The following is a 5,390-nucleotide window of genomic DNA, read 5'->3' as shown; positions in this document are numbered from 1 at the left end:
AGATGGATGGAGCCAAATACAGGGCAATCTTGGAAGAAAACCTCTTGGAGTCTGCAAAAGACTTGAGACTGGGGTGGAGGTTCACCTTCCAGCAGGACAACAACCCTAAACATAAAGCCAGGGCAACAATGGAATGGTTTAAAACAAAACATATCGATGTGTTAGAATGGCCCAGTCAAAGTCCAGATCTAAATCCAATCAAGAGTCTGTGGCAAGATCAGAAAACTGCTGTTCACAAACGCTGCCCATCTAATCTGACTGAGCTGGAGCTGCTTTGCAAAGAAGAATGGGCAAGAATTTCAGTCTGTAGATGTGCAAAGCTGATAGAGACAGACCCTAAAAGACTGGTAGCTGTAACTGCAGCAAAAGGTGGTTCTACAAAGTATTGACTCAGGGGGCTGAATAATTACGCACACCCCACTTTGTAGTTATTTATTTGTAAAAAATGTTTGGAATCATGTATGATTTTCGTTCCACTTCTCACGTGTGCACCACTTGGTTGTTGGTCTTTCACGTGGAAGTCCAATAAAATTGATTCATGTTTGTGGCTGTAATGTGGCAAAATGTGGAAAAGTTCAAGGGGACCGAATACTTTTGCAAGCCACTGTATTAATCCCCCGGGTGGTTTTCACACAGCTGAATAAACATCAAACAGAAAACTGATTAAGCAGAAGTGTGAAATCGTCGAGAGTTTACTCCAGTGTCCTGTTATATTTTAGATAGCAAGGAGCAGACAGCTGAGTTTATTAAACTCCACCGAGACAGCGGTGATGCTAATCTGAAGGCTAGACCGTCCCATTTCATAGCCGTTTACTTCTGGCCTACCCGACCTTCTGAGGACCCGGCCCACATAGACCACAAAGGCCGGGTCCTCAGGAGGATGCAGCCTATGAGTTTGGACATGACCATAGTAAAAGTTAATGGAGTCTGACCAATGACTGTAGAAAACATGAACGAAGTGACGGCTCCTCATAAACGAAGCCAAAACGTCTCTATCGCCCCCTGGTGTCTGGCTGCAGTATAGGTCATAAACCCCGCCTCCTCCATGTTAGCGGATGGGACTGGAGTCAGACTAAAATAAATTTATTCTTATCAGTAGTTCTCATCACGCTGATTTATGTCCAAGTTTGATTCTAATTCCGACAGCGGTGATGTTAAAATGGGGTGTAACGTCATCATAGCAGCTTTGACTGGCAGCTGCAGTCACGGAGAAACTTGCGTATCTCTGTTCGGGAATAGCAGATAGAGCGTAGGCTCTGAGAGGACGGCCAGCGTTTACGCTACGAAGACACGACCGACTGTTTTAACCTGACAGCCTGAGGTGTTCTTCAGTAAACTGGACTACCCGACAGAAGGACCCGAGGCCCCGCTGCACTTTTTCGGTAAGTTAAACGTGTTTGTAAGCTACTCCGTAACTACCGTCCTTTGCTCGGTCCTGAGACCTAGCTAGCTAAGATGAGCACTCGGCTGTCAGGGTTTGTTTAGCTAACCCGTGCAGGTGAATGAATTTACCCTGACTAAAGAAATCAAGAGAAACGCCCCGGGCTGCTCAGTCACTAATTACCGTTACTGTACTTTTATTACAAGTATTATACTGTAAAGGCAACAGGCTGCACCATGCTGCAGCTCCTGTGCAGAGCTGAATATTAAATATCTTATTAAACAGCACCATGTTTTCAGTCTCCACATGTGTAAAGACAGTAACACCAACTTTAAAAACCTGGCACTTCAGTAACTCCTCATTAATCTGTAAAAACTGATCAAATAGCAAAGCCCGATATTTACTGAAACCAACGACTTCCTCTTGGCAGCTTAAGTTAAAATGTTTGTTTAATTTTACCACTGATTAATTTTTTAGCACTGACTGTATTTTTTTTTTTACTGAGTTTGTTGCAAATATTCAGGTTAAAAAACTGTCTGAAATATTGTTAATGAGGTATGTTCACAAAGACACATGTGCAGAACTCTGTACAGCTTCCATCCTTTAAGACAAATAGTTTGAAGCATTAATATTTCTTGTTCAATACCAGTGCTGATACCAGTGCTGATACCAGTGCTGATACCACCTCTGTATGTTGTGACCAGGATGCAGCAGCAGACTGAACCAGGACTGAAACCTGCTCCATCATCTCATCTTTGCAGATGTCCATTTACAAAGCTCCAACAACTCAAAGGTGAACATTATATTGGAACATCTGTTAGTATATGAGGCTTTTTTTTAAATAAACAGCTCATATGTCAGCTGTCAGCAGAACTGCAGGACTGAAAAAATGTAAGAGAAGAGAAGAACACTCCCGAGTGTGTGAGGACAGAAGGATCAGCTTTATCTCAGATTTGAGAGATAAACTTTATATTTCAGTTTGTGATGATTGTGTTCTCTGATTACAGGAGCCGTCCTCAGATTCAGACCTCAGCACCACCCAGTGACAGCAGACAGATCATCCTATAGCTTCACTCTTTGTAGTAACTCCATAATTAACTGATGAAAACAGTCCAAAGGTTAAAGTACCACATGTGCTGTCAGTGGAAGCTGCAGCTGTTTAAAGATAAAGTTAAAAGGATGAATCACCCATGTAACTGTGTCACTGTATGTCAGCATCAACAGGACCTGAGTTTGGTGTTTCAGAGAGCTGTTGTCTACGTCTGTGTGCTGTCATTGCTCAGTCTGACCGAACGATGGACAGACTCAAGTTTGACTTTGAAACAAACTGTGTTGTTAAACAGTTTCATGGTTCAAAAAACAAAACAATCAAAAACACTTTTTTCATACTTGTGTTAAGTTTTGTGTAGAAATGAGACCAAATTGATTGTGAGGTTAAATGTGATAGAAACAGCTCGCACTGACATCCATCCTGATCAAACATGAGTGTCATGAAGCCTGTTTGCAGTTATTTGCACTGTTTTCCACTCTGGATGTTGTTTCTGTTCAGCTGTGAGTATAAAAGGCTCCATTCTACAACCTGTTTGTGTTGTTCAATAGAAACATTATTTTGTGCTGATGTTGCACTTCTTTTATTCACAACCAAAGAGTTTTTGACGTCTGCATCAAACTGATTTAAATGACTTTTGAATATTACTTTAAATATTTTAGATTTAAACTTCTGATAAAAGTTTAAATACAAAGATCAGTATTGTCTAATGTTTTGGCTGCAGTGTGTTTTTGCAGACAGGTATAACAGAACAGCTTTAGTGTTTAGATTTTTGAAACTTGAGTATGAACTTATACAAAATGCAGCAAGATATTAAAAAAAGGTTTGATTATAAAATCGACTATATTGGATTCATATCGATATCGGACGTAAAAAGTGGCATCGTTCCATCTCTGCTTTGATCAGAGACACAGCTCTGTGTTTTCCAATTTGTCATTTTGAAAAGTTTACATTTCTTCGGTGTTGAACAGCAGAAATGAGACTTTCCTGTCAGAGGTCATTTTTGAAAAAATGAGGTGAATCAACCATGAAAACCATGAAGCAACATGTGAACATGAGCTGATGCTGCTGAAGTGAAGCAAAGTTACAGAGGTTTGATTACAGACACAGCTGAGAGTTTGTAATCTGTCATCATTTTAAAAAGTTTCCATGGAACAGCAGAAATGAGGCTTTACTGTCAGAGGCCGACAGCACTGAACACAACAGCAGACTGGTGGCTAATAAACAGTGAATGATGCAGAAACAGATGTTTGAAGCTGTTCTTGGAGTACACTGAGAGAGAGAGAGCTGTGCAGGCAGGAACAGCCAAAGTCAGAGAGAATTCATGAGCATATTTATCAAACGTGAAGCAGAGTTTGGATCTTCTTTGCTGCTGCTTCACTCAGTTTTGGTTGGAGACAGATGAACCTGCAGCTTCAGGATCTGTGAGCTGTCCACTTTCAGCCCCGACGGCGTGTCCGTGTACGTGCCGTCGAGTGAACGATCCACGCTCTGTGTTTCCATCTTTGTGTGTTTAGCTGCTCTCATTTACTGTTTTAGCTGTTTGCTGCTTGTTGAAATAGTTTGTGAGCTTTAACCTGAGATTCTGGCAAAATACATTTATATTAAACATCGATTCAGGATTGAATGAATCAACATCGTTTTATTCAAATTAAAACCATTTAAATGGGAACATGAATTTTTTACAGCCGCCTCTAATGCTGGGTAATGTCAGCTGGTCCATGTGCAGCTGGCTGTGAGGCTCAGGGAGCGTCTACAAAGTGCAACACTGAAAGAAGATCATCCATAAATATTGAGTAAGAACTGGACTCTCATACAGCGAGACTCAAATGCCTTTAAACATCAGCTTATCCTGCTGATCCAAGTCCAACACTGAGTTTGTAAAAACATGTTTGTCAATCATTTGTTTGGTTTCTGAGGAAAATGATTCAATAACTTGCTGCTAATACACAACATTTCATCATATTTCCTCATAACCCTCTTTTGTCTGACCATTTGATCCCATTTGAATTTGCAATAAAGGATCCACAGAGTTTGGTGACAATAATGACAGTAGATGTTTGTGTGAAAGTGCTGGAAGCAAATGAGTGTGTGATGTTCTTTCAGTGTTGCACTTTGTAGACGCTCCCTGAGCACTGGTCTCACAGCCAGCTGCACATAGAGACCAGTGTTGTTAGTCCAGGTCAGAAGATGACTTGTTGGAATGAAATGAGCTTGTAGTTTGTCTGCTTTAATAATGTGACTGGAAAAAGGTGTTGGACTTCAAATATGTTCATTTCTGTCACACTTCACCTTTAAAAGTGAAGCCATGTGGTTCCTGGAAGGAAAAACACGACTTTTTCAAGTCTTTGTCCTGTTTTTATGAGAAATGTACGACTTTAATGTGAAACATTCAGAGTTTTTTCTCTTGTTGTGTTTGTTTGAAGCTGCTTCCTGTTGGCTTCAGCTGTTTGGAGTTTCAATTTTCTAAACTTCTACATTCTGAACCTTCTTCAGCTCTGAACAGATGATGAAACACTGAATGATTTCAAGCACTTTGTCTAATAAACTTACATCTTTCATTCTTTATACAGATTGAGGGGCTGTGGTTTGTCAGAGATCAGCTGTGATTATCTGGCAGCAGCACTGAAGTCCAACCCCTCCCATCTGAGAGAGCTGGACCTGAGTAATGACTCCTTGTCTTTGAATAAGAACAAGCTGCAGGATCCAGGAGTGAAGCAGCTGTCTGATCTTAAGAAGAGTACAGACTACAGACTGGAGACTCTGTGGTCAGTAGAGTGATGGAGTGAGTGGGTGGTGCTGTCAGCAGTATTGTACTAAACACAGTCAGTATGAAACAAAGATCCAGTGTTTCCTGTAAGCTGCAGCTTCTCAGTGAAGCTGTGAGAGGAGAACGTGACAGGCTTCAGGATTGGACACAAACACTTCCTGTTTCTCACCTTTATGGTCACCATAGTAACG

At 41.0% G+C, this 5,390-nt stretch overlaps 1 long non-coding RNA gene across 1 annotated transcript; it reads left to right on the top strand.

Moving 5' to 3' along the window:
- Positions 1–812: 812 nt before the first annotated feature.
- On the top strand, positions 813–3,719 carry LOC120725781. Its single transcript, XR_005694210.1, has 2 exons — positions 813–2,174; positions 2,389–3,719. It is a non-coding gene; the product is annotated as an uncharacterized LOC120725781 (long non-coding RNA).
- Positions 3,720–5,390: the final 1,671 nt, after the last annotated feature.

Source organism: Simochromis diagramma, unplaced genomic scaffold (genome assembly GCF_900408965.1).
Source record: "Simochromis diagramma unplaced genomic scaffold, fSimDia1.1 OVJJ01000728.1, whole genome shotgun sequence".
Lineage (NCBI taxonomy): Eukaryota > Metazoa > Chordata > Actinopteri > Cichliformes > Cichlidae > Simochromis > Simochromis diagramma.
Note: the sequence above shows the minus strand (reverse complement) of the source record. Positions and strands in the feature narration are given on the sequence as shown.